Here is an 18,212-nt window from a genome sequence, read left to right on the forward strand (position 1 = left end):
TGGCGAACCCGAGCATAAGGAGATGAGAAATGAGGTGCGTTTTGGAAACCTTTCCCGATCACACGGTGTACCATCTTCTGGGTTTCTCATGCATGTTTTCGATGTAGGAAGATGCCCTTGAACCTGGCGATTTGGGACCCATGGGATGGATATCACGCAGTATTACTTTAAAGGGTCTGCGTTTCCTCACCCAACCTCACCAAACCTCTCAGCCCCAAGAGTGTCCACCCTTATGTCTCCATCAGCTGTGGGTCTAGATATGGTCAATCCAGGTGGCATCACAGCCCCTGAACGAATTTTGTAAGAATTTCTCTCTCTTTCACTGTCTTTGTTTCACGGGTTTTTATAAGTAATTGATTTTTATAATGGGGTTTAGCTGCTTTTCACTGCTGTGTTTCTGCCGCTTTACACCCACTTGACTCACTTACAGAGAGATATCAAAACATAGGTTTTAAGCTTCTTACTAGTCAGATATATTCTTGGGCGGTGAATAGGGGGTGTTGAGTCCAATTCACTGATCAAGGAGTAGGTCTTGTCTATTACATATTGGGTTTATGGAACGGTATCTGACCTAATTTGAAACCCTTGTTTTATGCATCACCCCACCTCACCTTTCCCGTTAAGCAGCCATAGTGTGTTTTCTAAACGTGGGACTCTGTTCTGTTTTGTAATTCAGTTCAAGGGTAGCGGTTTTTACATTCCCTCTATAAGTGATATCTTATGATAAGTGTCTTTTTCTGTGTGACTTATTTCACTTAGAATCGTCGTACCTAAATCCACTCATCATGCTGCTACTAGCCTTATGACGTTGATTTCATGGCTGAGTGATATTCCATTGTACATAAGGACCACAACTTCTTTATCCATTTTTCTCTTTCCTGGGATATTTAAGGTGTAACGAAGTGGAGGTTCTTGTCAACAGAGCAGCCCTAAACTTTGGGGTGCCTGTGTCTTGCTGATTTTTAGTTTTCCCAATTTATACGCCCATGAGTGGAAGTGCCCTGTGCTCTCTAAGCTGAGTTTTTTAGATGTTTCAGGACACACCGTACACTTCTCCAGAGTGGCTGTTGGCAATTTACATCCCTCCCATCAGCGTAGCCAGGCTCCCGTTTCTCCATGGCCTGTCCTGCATTTCTGGTTTTGACACTTTATTCAGCATGGCCCTTTTGACCGATGGGAAGCGAGACTTCTTTGTAGCGCTGATTTGCCTTTCCAGGTTGCTTGGTTGGCCAAAAAGGGCGTATGCGTTTTTTCCTGAATATATTCAGGAAAAAACGCATACGCCCTTTTTGGCCAAGGGCATCATTGTCGAGGTTTTGCCGCTTTTCCTGTGCTTTAAAGGCGATTCGAATCTCCCTCCTGAAATCTGTTTCCTGCAATTCTGCCTTGCTTTCCAATCCTCTTCGTTGCCTTCCCTCAATATATTTGTGGACGAGAGTTATCATTTATAAGTCTGCAGGTTTGTGAATTGCAGTGCCCCTGAGCTCCATTTTTCAACTCGCTTTCTTGGGAGCTGGCCGCAAAAGCGCAGGATTGCTTCAGGCCCTATTCTGGTCCCGGGCGGCAGGCTGAGCCTGTGGTTAATTCTTCTTCCTGATGGGGAAGTAGAGTGACCTGTGCCTGTCCCAACACCTAGAGCTAGTCTCTCATTGGTTCCCACTCTTCCCGTTCATCCTCAGGACAAATTGCAACCTGTACGGAACAGGAGGTTAAAGGTGCTGATTCTCCAAGGAGGGAGATTGCTACTAAAGCGGCTGGAATGGCGAACCCGAGCATAAGGAGATGAGAAATGAGGTGCGTTTTGGAAACCTTTCCCGATCACACGGTGTACCATCTTCTGGGTTTCTCATGCATGTTTTCGATGTAGGAAGATGCCCTTGAACCTGGAGATTTGGGACCCATGGGATGGATATCACGCAGTATTACTTTAAAGGGTCTGCGTTTCCTCACCCAACCTCACCAAACCTCTCAGCCCCAAGAGTGTCCACCCTTATGTCTCCATCAGCTGTGGGTCTAGATATGGTCAATCCAGGTGGCATCACAGCCCCTGAACGAATTTTGTAAGAATTTCTCTCTCTTTCACTGTCTTTGTTTCACGGGTTTTTAAAAGTAATTGATTTTTATAATGGGGTTTAGCTGCTTTTCACTGCTGTGTTTCTGCCGCTTTACACCCACTTGACTCACTTACAGAGAGATATCAAAACATAGGTTTTAAGCTTCTTACTAGTCAGATATATTCTTGGGCGGTGAATAGGGGGTGTTGAGTCCAATTCACTGATCAAGGAGTAGGTCTTGTCTATTACATATTGGGTTTATGGAACGGTATCTGACCTAATTTGAAACCCTTGTTTTATGCATCACCCCACCTCACCTTTCCCGTTAAGCAGCCATAGTGTGTTTTCTAAACGTGGGACTCTGTTCTGTTTTGTAATTCAGTTCAAGGGTAGCGGTTTTTACATTCCCTCTATAAGTGATATCTTATGATAAGTGTCTTTTTCTGTGTGACTTATTTCACTTAGAATCGTCGTACCTAAATCCACTCATCATGCTGCTACTAGCCTTATGACGTTGATTTCATGGCTGAGTGATATTCCATTGTACATAAGGACCACAACTTCTTTATCCATTTTTCTCTTTCCTGGGATATTTAAGGTGTAACGAAGTGGAGGTTCTTGTCAACAGAGCAGCCGTAAACTTTGGGGTGCCTGTGTCTTGCTGATTTTTAGTTTTCCCAATTTATACGCCCATGAGTGGAAGTGCCCTGTGCTCTCTAAGCTGAGTTTTTTAGATGTTTCAGGACACACCGTACACTTCTCCAGAGTGGCTGTTGGCAATTTACATCCCTCCCATCAGCGTAGCCAGGCTCCCGTTTCTCCATGGCCTGTCCTGCATTTCTGGTTTTGACACTTTATTCAGCATGGCCCTTTTGACCGATGGGAAGCGAGACTTCTTTGTAGCGCTGATTTGCCTTTCCAGGTTGCTTGGTTGGCCAAAAAGGGCGTATGCGTTTTTTCCTGAATATATTCAGGAAAAAACGTATACGCCCTTTTTGGCCAAGGGCATCATTGTCGAGGTTTTGCCGCTTTTCCTGTGCTTTAAAGGCGATTCGAATCTCCCTCCTGAAATCTGTTTCCTGCAATTCTGCCTTGCTTTCCAATCCTCTTCGTTGCCTTCCCTCAATATATTTGTGGACGAGAGTTATCATTTATAAGTCTGCAGGTTTGTGAATTGCAGTGCCCCTGAGCTCCATTTTTCAACTCGCTTTCTTGGGAGCTGGCCGCAAAAGCGCAGGATTGCTTCAGGCCCTATTCTGGTCCCGGGCGGCAGGCTGAGCCTGTGGTTAATTCTTCTTCCTGATGGGGAAGTAGAGTGACCTGTGCCTGTCCCAACACCTAGAGCTAGTCTCTCATTGGTTCCCACTCTTCCCGTTCATCCTCAGGACAAATTGCAACCTGTACGGAACAGGAGGTTAAAGGTGCTGATTCTCCAAGGAGGGAGATTGCTACTAAAGCGGCTGGAATGGCGAACCCGAGCATAAGGAGATGAGAAATGAGGTGCGTTTTGGAAACCTTTCCCGATCACACGGTGTACCATCTTCTGGGTTTCTCATGCATGTTTTCGATGTAGGAAGATGCCCTTGAACCTGGAGATTTGGGACCCATGGGATGGATATCACGCAGTATTACTTTAAAGGGTCTGCGTTTCCTCACCCAACCTCACCATACCTCTCAGCCCCAAGAGTGTCCACCCTTATGTCTCCATCAGCTGTGGGTCTAGATATGGTCAATCCAGGTGGCATCACAGCCCCTGAACGAATTTTGTAAGAATTTCTCTCTCTTTCACTGTCTTTGTTTCACGGGTTTTTAAAAGTAATTGATTTTTATAATGGGGTTTAGCTGCTTTTCACTGCTGTGTTTCTGCCGCTTTACACCCACTTGACTCACTTACAGAGAGATATCAAAACATAGGTTTTAAGCTTCTTACTAGTCAGATATATTCTTGGGCGGTGAATAGGGGGTGTTGAGTCCAATTCACTGATCAAGGAGTAGGTCTTGGCTATTACATATTGGGTTTATGGAACGGTATCTGACCTAATTTGAAACCCTTGTTTTATGCATCACCCCACCTCACCTTTCCCGTTAAGCAGCCATAGTGTGTTTTCTAAACGTGGGACTCTGTTCTGTTTTGTAATTCAGTTCAAGGGTAGCGGTTTTTACATTCCCTCTATAAGTGATATCTTATGATAAGTGTCTTTTTCTGTGTGACTTATTTCACTTAGAATCGTCGTACCTAAATCCACTCATCATGCTGCTACTAGCCTTATGACGTTGATTTCATGGCTGAGTGATATTCCATTGTACATAAGGACCACAACTTCTTTATCCATTTTTCTCTTTCCTGGGATATTTAAGGTGTAACGAAGTGGAGGTTCTTGTCAACAGAGCAGCCGTAAACTTTGGGGTGCCTGTGTCTTGCTGATTTTTAGTTTTCCCAATTTATACGCCCATGAGTGGAAGTGCCCTGTGCTCTCTAAGCTGAGTTTTTTAGATGTTTCAGGACACACCGTACACTTCTCCAGAGTGGCTGTTGGCAATTTACATCCCTCCCATCAGCGTAGCCAGGCTCCCGTTTCTCCATGGCCTGTCCTGCATTTCTGGTTTTGACACTTTATTCAGCATGGCCCTTTTGACCGATGGGAAGCGAGACTTCTTTGTAGCGCTGATTTGCCTTTCCAGGTTGCTTGGTTGGCCAAAAAGGGCGTATGCGTTTTTTCCTGAATATATTCAGGAAAAAACGCATACGCCCTTTTTGGCCAAGGGCATCATTGTCGAGGTTTTGCCGCTTTTCCTGTGCTTTAAAGGCGATTCGAATCTCCCTCCTGAAATCTGTTTCCTGCAATTCTGCCTTGCTTTCCAATCCTCTTCGTTGCCTTCCCTCAATATATTTGTGGACGAGAGTTATCATTTATAAGTCTGCAGGTTTGTGAATTGCAGTGCCCCTGAGCTCCATTTTTCAACTCGCTTTCTTGGGAGCTGGCCGCAAAAGCGCAGGATTGCTTCAGGCCCTATTCTGGTCCCGGGCGGCAGGCTGAGCCTGTGGTTAATTCTTCTTCCTGATGGGGAAGTAGAGTGACCTGTGCCTGTCCCAACACCTAGAGCTAGTCTCTCATTGGTTCCCACTCTTCCCGTTCATCCTCAGGACAAATTGCAACCTGTACGGAACAGGAGGTTAAAGGTGCTGATTCTCCAAGGAGGGAGATTGCTACTAAAGCGGCTGGAATGGCGAACCCGAGCATAAGGAGATGAGAAATGAGGTGCGTTTTGGAAACCTTTCCCGATCACACGGTGTACCATCTTCTGGGTTTCTCATGCATGTTTTCGATGTAGGAAGATGCCCTTGAACCTGGAGATTTGGGACCCATGGGATGGATATCACGCAGTATTATTTAAAGGGTCTGCGTTTCCTCACCCAACCTCACCAAACCTCTCAGCCCCAAGAGTGTCCACCCTTATGTCTCCATCAGCTGTGGGTCTAGATATGGTCAATCCAGGTGGCATCACAGCCCCTGAACGCATTTTGTAAGAATTTCTCTCTCTTTCACTGTCTTTGTTTCACGGGTTTTTAAAAGTAATTGATTTTTATAATGGGGTTTAGCTGCTTTTCACTGCTGTGTTTCTGCCGCTTTACACCCACTTGACTCACTTACAGAGAGATATCAAAACATAGGGTTTAAGATTCTTACTAGTCAGATATATTCTTGGGCGGTGAATAGGGGGTGTTGAGTCCAATTCACTGATCAAGGAGTAGGTCTTGTCTATTACATATTGGGTTTATGGAACGGTATCTGACCTAATTTGAAACCCTTGTTTTATGCATCACCCCACCTCACCTTTCCCGTTAAGCAGCCATAGTGTGTTTTCTAAACGTGGGACTCTGGTCTGTTTTGTAATTCAGTTCAAGGGTAGCGGTTTATACATTCCCTCTATAAGTGATATCTTATGATAAGTGTCTTTTTCTGTGTGACTTATTTCACTTAGAATCGTCGTACCTAAATCCACTCATCATGCTGCTACTAGCCTTATGACGTTGATTTCATGGCTGAGTGATATTCCATTGTACATAAGGACCACAACTTCTTTATCCATTTTTCTCTTTCCTGGGATATTTAAGGTGTAACGAAGTGGAGGTTCTTGTCAACAGAGCAGCCCTAAACTTTGGGGTGCCTGTGTCTTGCTGATTTTTAGTTTTCCCAATTTATACGCCCATGAGTGGAAGTGCCCTGTGCTCTCTAAGCTGAGTTTTTTAGATGTTTCAGGACACAACGTACACTTCTCCAGAGTGGCTGTTGGCAATTTACATCCCTCCCATCAGCGTAGCCAGGCTCCCGTTTCTCCATGGCCTGTCCTGCATTTCTGGTTTTGACACTTTATTCAGCATGGCCCTTTTGACCGATGGGAAGCGAGACTTCTTTGTAGCGCTGATTTGCCTTTCCAGGTTGCTTGGTTGGCCAAAAAGGGCGTATGCGTTTTTTCCTGAATATATTCAGGAAAAAATGCATACGCCCTTTTTGGCCAAGGGCATCATTGTCGAGGTTTTGCCGCTTTTCCTGTGCTTTAAAGGCGATTCGAATCTCCCTCCTGAAATCTGTTTCCTTCAATTCTGCCTTGCTTTCCAATCCTCTTCGTTGCCTTCCCTCAATATATTTGTGGACGAGAGTTATCATTTATAAGTCTGCAGGTTTGTGAATTGCAGTGCCCCTGAGCTCCATTTTTCAACTCGCTTTCTTGGGAGCTGGCCGCAAAAGCGCAGGATTGCTTCAGGCCCTATTCTGGTCCCGGGCGGCAGGCTGAGCCTGTGGTTAATTCTTCTTCCTGATGGGGAAGTAGAGTGACCTGTGCCTGTCCCAACACCTAGAGCTAGTCTCTCATTGGTTCCCACTCTTCCCGTTCATCCTCAGGACAAATTGCAACCTGTACGGAACAGGAGGTTAAAGGTGCTGATTCTCCAAGGAGGGAGATTGCTACTAAAGCGGCTGGAATGGCGAACCCGAGCATAAGGAGATGAGAAATGAGGTGCGTTTTGGAAACCTTTCCCGAACACACGGTGTACCATCTTCTGGGTTTCTCATGCATGTTTTCGATGTAGGAAGATGCCCTTGAACCTGGAGATTTGGGACCCATGGGATGGATATCACGCAGTATTACTTTAAAGGGTCTGCGTTTCCTCACCCAACCTCACCAAACCTCTCAGCCCCAAGAGTGTCCACCCTTATGTGTCCATCAGCTGTGGGTCTAGATATGGTCAATCCAGGTGGCATCACAGCCCCTGAACGAATTTTGTAAGAATTTCTCTCTCTTTCACTGTCTTTGTTTCACGGGTTTTTAAAAGTAATTGATTTTTATAATGGGGTTTAGCTGCTTTTCACTGCTGTGTTTCTGCCGCTTTACACCCACTTGACTCACTTACAGAGAGATATCAAAACATAGGTTTTAAGCTTCTTACTAGTCAGATATATTCTTGGGCGGTGAATAGGGGGTGTTGAGTCCAATTCACTGATCAAGGAGTAGGTCTTGTCTATTACATATTGGGTTTATGGAACGGTATCTGACCTAATTTGAAACCCTTGTTTTATGCATCACCCCACCTCACCTTTCCCGTTAAGCAGCCATAGTGTGTTTTCTAAACGTGGGACTCTGTTCTGTTTGTAATTCAGTTCAAGGGTAGCGGTTTTTACATTCCCTCTATAAGTGATATCTTATGATAAGTGTCTTTTTCTGTGTGACTTATTTCACTTAGAATCGTCGTACCTAAATCCACTCATCATGCTGCTACTAGCCTTATGACGTTGATTTCATGGCTGAGTGATATTCCATTGTACATAAGGACCACAACTTCTTTATCCATTTTTCTCTTTCCTGGGATATTTAAGGTGTAACGAAGTGGAGGTTCTTGTCAACAGAGCAGCCGTAAACTTTGGGGTGCCTGTGTCTTGCTGATTTTTAGTTTTCCCAATTTATACGCCCATGAGTGGAAGTGCCCTGTGCTCTCTAAGCTGAGTTTTTTAGATGTTTCAGGACACAACGTACACTTCTCCAGAGTGGCTGTTGGCAATTTACATCCCTCCCATCAGCGTAGCCAGGCTCCCGTTTCTCCATGGCCTGTCCTGCATTTCTGGTTTTGACACTTTATTCAGCATGGCCCTTTTGACCGATGGGAAGCGAGACTTCTTTGTAGCGCTGATTTGCCTTTCCAGGTTGCTTGGTTGGCCAAAAAGGGCGTATGCGTTTTTTCCTGAATATATTCAGGAAAAAACGCATACGCCCTTTTTGGCCAAGGGCATCATTGTCGAGGTTTTGCCGCTTTTCCTGTGCTTTAAAGGCGATTCGAATCTCCCTCCTGAAATCTGTTTCCTGCAATTCTGCCTTGCTTTCCAATCCTCTTCGTTGCCTTCCCTCAATATATTTGTGGACGAGAGTTATCATTTATAAGTCTGCAGGTTTGTGAATTGCAGTGCCCCTGAGCTCCATTTTTCAACTCGCTTTCTTGGGAGCTGGCCGCAAAAGCGCAGGATTGCTTCAGGCCCTATTCTGGTCCCGGGCGGCAGGCTGAGCCTGTGGTTAATTCTTCTTCCTGATGGGGAAGTAGAGTGACCTGTGCCTGTCCCAACACCTAGAGCTAGTCTCTCATTGGTTCCCACTCTTCCCGTTCATCCTCAGGACAAATTGCAACCTGTACGGAACAGGAGGTTAAAGGTGCTGATTCTCCAAGGAGGGAGATTGCTACTAAAGCGGCTGGAATGGCGAACCCGAGCATAAGGAGATGAGAAATGAGGTGCGTTTTGGAAACCTTTCCCGATCACACGGTGTACCATCTTCTGGGTTTCTCATGCATGTTTTCGATGTAGGAAGATGCCCTTGAACCTGGAGATTTGGGACCCATGGGATGGATATCACGCAGTATTACTTTAAAGGGTCTGCGTTTCCTCACCCAACCTCACCAAACCTCTCAGCCCCAAGAGTGTCCACCCTTATGTCTCCATCAGCTGTGGGTCTAGATATGGTCAATCCAGGTGGCATCACAGCCCCTGAACGAAATTTGTAAGAATTTCTCTCTCTTTCACTGTCTTTGTTTCACGGGTTTTTAAAAGTAATTGATTTTTATAATGGGGTTTAGCTGCTTTTCACTGCTGTGTTTCTGCCGCTTTACACCCACTTGACTCACTTACAGAGAGATATCAAAACATAGGTTTTAAGCTTCTTACTAGTCAGATATATTCTTGGGCGGTGAATAGGGGGTGTTGAGTCCAATTCACTGATCAAGGAGTAGGTCTTGTCTATTACATATTGGGTTTATGGAACGGTATCTGACCGAATTTGAAACCCTTGTTTTATGCATCACCCCACCTCACCTTTCCCGTTAAGCAGCCATAGTGTGTTTTCTAAACGTGGGACTCTGGTCTGTTTTGTAATTCAGTTCAAGGGTAGCGGTTTATACATTCCCTCTATAAGTGATATCTTATGATAAGTGTCTTTTTCTGTGTGACTTATTTCACTTAGAATCGTCGTACCTAAATCCACTCATCATGCTGCTACTAGCCTTATGACGTTGATTTCATGGCTGAGTGATATTCCATTGTACATAAGGACCACAACTTCTTTATCCATTTTTCTCTTTCCTGGGATATTTAAGGTGTAACGAAGTGGAGGTTCTTGTCAACAGAGCAGCCGTAAACTTTGGGGTGCCTGTGTCTTGCTGATTTTTAGTTTTCCCAATTTATACGCCCATGAGTGGAAGTGCCCTGTGCTCTCTAAGCTGAGTTTTTTAGATGTTTCAGGACACACCGTACACTTCTCCAGAGTGGCTGTTGGCAATTTACATCCCTCCCATCAGCGTAGCCAGGCTCCCGTTTCTCCATGGCCTGTCCTGCATTTCTGGTTTTGACACTTTATTCAGCATGGCCCTTTTGACCGATGGGAAGCGAGACTTCTTTGTAGCGCTGATTTGCCTTTCCAGGTTGCTTGGTTGGCCAAAAAGGGCGTATGCGTTTTTTCCTGAATATATTCAGGAAAAAACGCATACGCCCTTTTTGGCCAAGGGCATCATTGTCGAGGTTTTGCCGCTTTTCCTGTGCTTTAAAGGCGATTCGAATCTCCCTCCTGAAATCTGTTTCCTGCAATTCTGCCTTGCTTTCCAATCCTCTTCGTTGCCTTCCCTCAATATATTTGTGGACGAGAGTTATCATTTATAAGTCTGCAGGTTTGTGAATTGCAGTGCCCCTGAGCTCCATTTTTCAACTCGCTTTCTTGGGAGCTGGCCGCAAAAGCGCAGGATTGCTTCAGGCCCTATTCTGGTCCCGGGCGGCAGGCTGAGCCTGTGGTTAATTCTTCTTCCTGATGGGGAAGTAGAGTGACCTGTGCCTGTCCCAACACCTAGAGCTAGTCTCTCATTGGTTCCCACTCTTCCCGTTCATCCTCAGGACAAATTGCAACCTGTACGGAACAGGAGGTTAAAGGTGCTGATTCTCCAAGGAGGGAGATTGCTACTAAAGCGGCTGGAATGGCGAACCCGAGCATAAGGAGATGAGAAATGAGGTGCGTTTTGGAAACCTTTCCCGAACACACGGTGTACCATCTTCTGGGTTTCTCATGCATGTTTTCGATGTAGGAAGATGCCCTTGAACCTGGAGATTTGGGACCCATGGGATGGATATCACGCAGTATTACTTTAAAGGGTCTGCGTTTCCTCACCCAACCTCACCAAACCTCTCAGCCCCAAGAGTGTCCACCCTTATGTCTCCATCAGCTGTGGGTCTAGATATGGTCAATCCAGGTGGCATCACAGCCCCTGAACGAATTTTGTAAGAATTTCTCTCTCTTTCACTGTCTTTGTTTCACGGGTTTTTAAAAGTAATTGATTTTTATAATGGGGTTTAGCTGCTTTTCACTGCTGTGTTTCTGCCGCTTTACACCCACTTGACTCACTTACAGAGAGATATCAAAACATAGGTTTTAAGCTTCTTACTAGTCAGATATATTCTTGGGCGGTGAATAGGGGGTGTTGAGTCCAATTCACTGATCAAGGAGTAGGTCTTGTCTATTACATATTGGGTTTATGGAACGGTATCTGACCTAATTTGAAACCCTTGTTTTATGCATCACCCCACCTCACCTTTCCCGTTAAGCAGCCATAGTGTGTTTTCTAAACGTGGGACTCTGTTCTGTTTGTTATTCAGTTCAAGGGTAGCGGTTTTTACATTCCCTCTATAAGTGATATCTTATGATAAGTGTCTTTTTCTGTGTGACTTATTTCACTTAGAATCGTCGTACCTAAATCCACTCATCATGCTGCTACTAGCCTTATGACGTTGATTTCATGGCTGAGTGATATTCCATTGTACATAAGGACCACAACTTCTTTATCCATTTTTCTCTTTCCTGGGATATTTAAGGTGTAACGAAGTGGAGGTTCTTGTCAACAGAGCAGCCGTAAACTTTGGGGTGCCTGTGTCTTGCTGATTTTTAGTTTTCCCAATTTATACGCCCATGAGTGGAAGTGCCCTGTGCTCTCTAAGCTGAGTTTTTTAGATGTTTCAGGACACACCGTACACTTCTCCAGAGTGGCTGTTGGCAATTTACATCCCTCCCATCAGCGTAGCCAGGCTCCCGTTTCTCCATGGCCTGTCCTGCATTTCTGGTTTTGACACTTTATTCAGCATGGCCCTTTTGACCGATGGGAAGCGAGACTTCTTTGTAGCGCTGATTTGCCTTTCCAGGTTGCTTAGTTGGCCAAAAAGGGCGTACGCGTTTTTTCCTGAATATATTCAGGTAAAAACGCGTACGCCCTTTTTGGCCAAGGACATCATTGTCGAGGTTTTGCCGCTTTTCCTGTGCTTTAAAGGCGATTCGAATCTCCCTCCTGAAATCTGTTTCCTGCAATTCTGCCTTGCTTTCCAATCCTCTTCGTTGCCTTCCCTCAATATATTTGTGGACGAGAGTTATCATTTATAAGTCTGCAGGTTTGTGAATTGCAGTGCCCCTGAGCTCCATTTTTCAACTCGCTTTCTTGGGAGCTGGCCGCAAAAGCGCAGGATTGCTTCAGTCCCTATTCTGGTCCCGGGCGGCAGGCTGAGCCTGTGGTTAATTCTTCTTCCTGATGGGGAAGTAGAGTGACCTGTGCCTGTCCCAACACCTAGAGCTAGACTCTCATTGGTTCCCACTCTTCCCGTTCATCCTCAGGACAAATTGCAACCTGTACGGAACAGGAGGTTAAAGGTGCTGATTCTCCAAGGAGGGAGATTGCTACTAAAGCGGCTGGAATGGCGAACCCGAGCATAAGGAGATGAGAAATGAGGTGCGTTTTGGAAACCTTTCCCGATCACACGGTGTACCATCTTCTGGGTTTCTCATGCATGTTTTCGATGTAGGAAGATGCCCTTGAACCTGGAGATTTGGGACCCATGGGATGGGAACCACGCAGTATTACTTTAAAGGGTCTGCGTTTCCTCACCCAACCTCACCAAACCTCTCAGCCCCAAGAGTGTCCAGCCCTATGTCTCCATCAGCTGTGGGTCTAGATATGGTCAATCCAGGTGGCATCACAGCCCCTGAACGAATTTTGTAAGAATTTCTCTCTCTTTCACTGTCTTTGTTTCACGGGTTTTTAAAAGTAATTGATTTTTATAATGGGGTTTAGCTGCTTTTCACTGCTGTGTTTCTGCCGCTTTACACCCACTTGACTCACTTACAGAGAGATATCAAAACATAGGTTTTAAGATTCTTACTAGTCAGATATATTCTTGGGCGGTGAATAGGGGGTGTTGAGTCCAATTCACTGATCAAGGAGTAGGTCTTGTCTATTACATATTGGGTTTATGGAACGGTATCTGACCTAATTTGAAACCCTTGTTTTATGCATCACCCCACCTCACCTTTCCCGTTAAGCAGCCATAGTGTGTTTTCTAAACGTGGGACTCTGTTCTGTTTTGTAATTCAGTTCAAGGGTAGCGGTTTTTACATTCCCTCTATAAGTGATATCTTATGATAAGTGTCTTTTTCTGTGTGACTTATTTCACTTAGAATCGTCGTACCTAAATCCACTCATCATGCTGCTACTAGCCTTATGACGTTGATTTCATGGCTGAGTGATATTCCATTGTACATAAGGACCACAACTTCTTTATCCATTTTTCTCTTTCCTGGGATATTTAAGGTGTAACGAAGTGGAGGTTCTTGTCAACAGAGCAGCCCTAAACTTTGGGGTGCCTGTGTCTTGCTGATTTTTAGTTTTCCCAATTTATACGCCCATGAGTGGAAGTGCCCTGTGCTCTCTAAGCTGAGTTTTTTAGATGTTTCAGGACACACCGTGCACTTCTCCAGAGTGGCTGTTGGCAATTTACATCCCTCCCATCAGCGTAGCCAGGCTCCCGTTTCTCCATGGCCTGTCCTGCATTTCTGGTTTTGACACTTTATTCAGCATGGCCCTTTTGACCGATGGGAAGCGAGACTTCTTTGTAGCGCTGATTTGCCTTTCCAGGTTGCTTGGTTGGCCAAAAAGGGCGTATGCGTTTTTTCCTGAATATATTCAGGAAAAAACGCATACGCCCTTTTTGGCCAAGGGCATCATTGTCGAGGTTTTGCCGCTTTTCCTGTGCTTTAAAGGCGATTCGAATCTCCCTCCTGAAATCTGTTTCCTGCAATTCTGCCTTGCTTTCCAATCCTCTTCGTTGCCTTCCCTCAATATATTTGTGGACGAGAGTTATCATTTATAAGTCTGCAGGTTTGTGAATTGCAGTGCCCCTGAGCTCCATTTTTCAACTCGCTTTCTTGGGAGCTGGCCGCAAAAGCGCAGGATTGCTTCAGGCCCTATTCTGGTCCCGGGCGGCAGGCTGAGCCTGTGGTTAATTCTTCTTCCTGATGGGGAAGTAGAGTGACCTGTGCCTGTCCCAACACCTAGAGCTAGACTCTCATTGGTTCCCACTCTTCCCGTTCATCCTCAGGACAAATTGCAACCTGTACGGAACAGGAGGTTAAAGGTGCTGATTCTCCAAGGAGGGAGATTGCTACTAAAGCGGCTGGAATGGCGAACCCGAGCATAAGGAGATGAGAAATGAGGTGCGTTTTGGAAACCTTTCCCGATCACACGGTGTACCATCTTCTGGGTTTCTCATGCATGTTTTCGATGTAGGAAGATGCCCTTGAACCTGGAGATTTGGGACCCATGGGATGGGAACCACGCAGTATTACTTTAAAGGGTCTGCGTTTCCTCACCCAACCTCACCAAACCTCTCAGCCCCAAGAGTGTCCAGCCCTATGTCTCCATCAGCTGTGGGTCTAGATATGGTCAATCCAGGTGGCATCACAGCCCCTGAACGAATTTTGTAAGAATTTCTCTCTCTTTCACTGTCTTTGTTTCACGGGTTTTTAAAAGTAATTGATTTTTATAATGGGGTTTAGCTGCTTTTCACTGCTGTGTTTCTGCCGCTTTACACCCACTTGACTCACTTACAGAGAGATATCAAAACATAGGTTTTAAGATTCTTACTAGTCAGATATATTCTTGGGCGGTGAATAGGGGGTGTTGAGTCCAATTCACTGATCAAGGAGTAGGTCTTGTCTATTACATATTGGGTTTATGGAACGGTATCTGACCTAATTTGAAACCCTTGTTTTATGCATCACCCCACCTCACCTTTCCCGTTAAGCAGCCATAGTGTGTTTTCTAAACGTGGGACTCTGTTCTGTTTGTAATTCAGTTCAAGGGTAGCGGTTTTTACATTCCCTCTATAAGTGATATCTTATGATAAGTGTCTTTTTCTGTGTGACTTATTTCACTTAGAATCGTCGTACCTAAATCCACTCATCATGCTGCTACTAGCCTTATGACGTTGATTTCATGGCTGAGTGATATTCCATTGTACATAAGGACCACAACTTCTTTATCCATTTTTCTCTTTCCTGGGATATTTAAGGTGTAACGAAGTGGAGGTTCTTGTCAACAGAGCAGCCGTAAACTTTGGGGTGCCTGTGTCTTGCTGATTTTTAGTTTTCCCAATTTATACGCCCATGAGTGGAAGTGCCCTGTGCTCTCTAAGCTGAGTTTTTTAGATGTTTCAGGACACACCGTACACTTCTCCAGAGTGGCTGTTGGCAATTTACATCCCTCCCATCAGCGTAGCCAGGCTCCCGTTTCTCCATGGCCTGTCCTGCATTTCTGGTTTTGACACTTTATTCAGCATGGCCCTTTTGACCGATGGGAAGCGAGACTTCTTTGTAGCGCTGATTTGCCTTTCCAGGTTGCTTAGTTGGCCAAAAAGGGCGTACGCGTTTTTTCCTGAATATATTCAGGTAAAAACGCGTACGCCCTTTTTGGCCAAGGACATCATTGTCGAGGTTTTGCCGCTTTTCCTGTGCTTTAAAGGCGATTCGAATCTCCCTCCTGAAATCTGTTTCCTGCAATTCTGCCTTGCTTTCCAATCCTCTTCGTTGCCTTCCCTCAATATATTTGTGGACGAGAGTTATCATTTATAAGTCTGCAGGTTTGTGAATTGCAGTGCCCCTGAGCTCCATTTTTCAACTCGCTTTCTTGGGAGCTGGCCGCAAAAGCGCAGGATTGCTTCAGTCCCTATTCTGGTCCCGGGCGGCAGGCTGAGCCTGTGGTTAATTCTTCTTCCTGATGGGGAAGTAGAGTGACCTGTGCCTGTCCCAACACCTAGAGCTAGACTCTCATTGGTTCCCACTCTTCCCGTTCATCCTCAGGACAAATTGCAACCTGTACGGAACAGGAGGTTAAAGGTGCTGATTCTCCAAGGAGGGAGATTGCTACTAAAGCGGCTGGAATGGCGAACCCGAGCATAAGGAGATGAGAAATGAGGTGCGTTTTGGAAACCTTTCCCGATCACACGGTGTACCATCTTCTGGGTTTCTCATGCATGTTTTCGATGTAGGAAGATGCCCTTGAACCTGGAGATTTGGGACCCATGGGATGGGAACCACGCAGTATTACTTTAAAGGGTCTGCGTTTCCTCACCCAACCTCACCAAACCTCTCAGCCCCAAGAGTGTCCAGCCCTATGTCTCCATCAGCTGTGGGTCTAGATATGGTCAATCCAGGTGGCATCACAGCCCCTGAACGAATTTTGTAAGAATTTCTCTCTCTTTCACTGTCTTTGTTTCACGGGTTTTTAAAAGTAATTGATTTTTATAATGGGGTTTAGCTGCTTTTCACTGCTGTGTTTCTGCCGCTTTACACCCACTTGACTCACTTACAGAGAGATATCAAAACATAGGTTTTAAGATTCTTACTAGTCAGATATATTCTTGGGCGGTGAATAGGGGGTGTTGAGTCCAATTCACTGATCAAGGAGTAGGTCTTGTCTATTACATATTGGGTTTATGGAACGGTATCTGACCTAATTTGAAACCCTTGTTTTATGCATCACCCCACCTCACCTTTCCCGTTAAGCAGCCATAGTGTGTTTTCTAAACGTGGGACTCTGTTCTGTTTTGTAATTCAGTTCAAGGGTAGCGGTTTTTACATTCCCTCTATAAGTGATATCTTATGATAAGTGTCTTTTTCTGTGTGACTTATTTCACTTAGAATCGTCGTACCTAAATCCACTCATCATGCTGCTACTAGCCTTATGACGTTGATTTCATGGCTGAGTGATATTCCATTGTACATAAGGACCACAACTTCTTTATCCATTTTTCTCTTTCCTGGGATATTTAAGGTGTAACGAAGTGGAGGTTCTTGTCAACAGAGCAGCCCTAAACTTTGGGGTGCCTGTGTCTTGCTGATTTTTAGTTTTCCCAATTTATACGCCCATGAGTGGAAGTGCCCTGTGCTCTCTAAGCTGAGTTTTTTAGATGTTTCAGGACACACCGTGCACTTCTCCAGAGTGGCTGTTGGCAATTTACATCCCTCCCATCAGCGTAGCCAGGCTCCCGTTTCTCCATGGCCTGTCCTGCATTTCTGGTTTTGACACTTTATTCAGCATGGCCCTTTTGACCGATGGGAAGCGAGACTTCTTTGTAGCGCTGATTTGCCTTTCCAGGTTGCTTGGTTGGCCAAAAAGGGCGTATGCGTTTTTTCCTGAATATATTCAGGAAAAAACGCATACGCCCTTTTTGGCCAAGGGCATCATTGTCGAGGTTTTGCCGCTTTTCCTGTGCTTTAAAGGCGATTCGAATCTCCCTCCTGAAATCTGTTTCCTGCAATTCTGCCTTGCTTTCCAATCCTCTTCGTTGCCTTCCCTCAATATATTTGTGGACGAGAGTTATCATTTATAAGTCTGCAGGTTTGTGAATTGCAGTGCCCCTGAGCTCCATTTTTCAACTCGCTTTCTTGGGAGCTGGCCGCAAAAGCGCAGGATTGCTTCAGGCCCTATTCTGGTCCCGGGCGGCAGGCTGAGCCTGTGGTTAATTCTTCTTCCTGATGGGGAAGTAGAGTGACCTGTGCCTGTCCCAACACCTAGAGCTAGACTCTCATTGGTTCCCACTCTTCCCGTTCATCCTCAGGACAAATTGCAACCTGTACGGAACAGGAGGTTAAAGGTGCTGATTCTCCAAGGAGGGAGATTGCTACTAAAGCGGCTGGAATGGCGAACCCGAGCATAAGGAGATGAGAAATGAGGTGCGTTTTGGAAACCTTTCCCGATCACACGGTGTACCATCTTCTGGGTTTCTCATGCATGTTTTCGATGTAGGAAGATGCCCTTGAACCTGGAGATTTGGGACCCATGGGATGGGAACCACGCAGTATTACTTTAAAGGGTCTGCGTTTCCTCACCCAACCTCACCAAACCTCTCAGCCCCAAGAGTGTCCAGCCCTATGTCTCCATCAGCTGTGGGTCTAGATATGGTCAATCCAGGTGGCATCACAGCCCCTGAACGAATTTTGTAAGAATTTCTCTCTCTTTCACTGTCTTTGTTTCACGGGTTTTTAAAAGTAATTGATTTTTATAATGGGGTTTAGCTGCTTTTCACTGCTGTGTTTCTGCCGCTTTACACCCACTTGACTCACTTACAGAGAGATATCAAAACATAGGTTTTAAGATTCTTACTAGTCAGATATATTCTTGGGCGGTGAATAGGGGGTGTTGAGTCCAATTCACTGATCAAGGAGTAGGTCTTGTCTATTACATATTGGGTTTATGGAACGGTATCTGACCTAATTTGAAACCCTTGTTTTATGCATCACCCCACCTCACCTTTC

This window comes from Balaenoptera physalus, assembly GCF_965194825.1.
Source record: "Balaenoptera physalus genome assembly, chromosome: 9".
Lineage (NCBI taxonomy): Eukaryota > Metazoa > Chordata > Mammalia > Artiodactyla > Balaenopteridae > Balaenoptera > Balaenoptera physalus.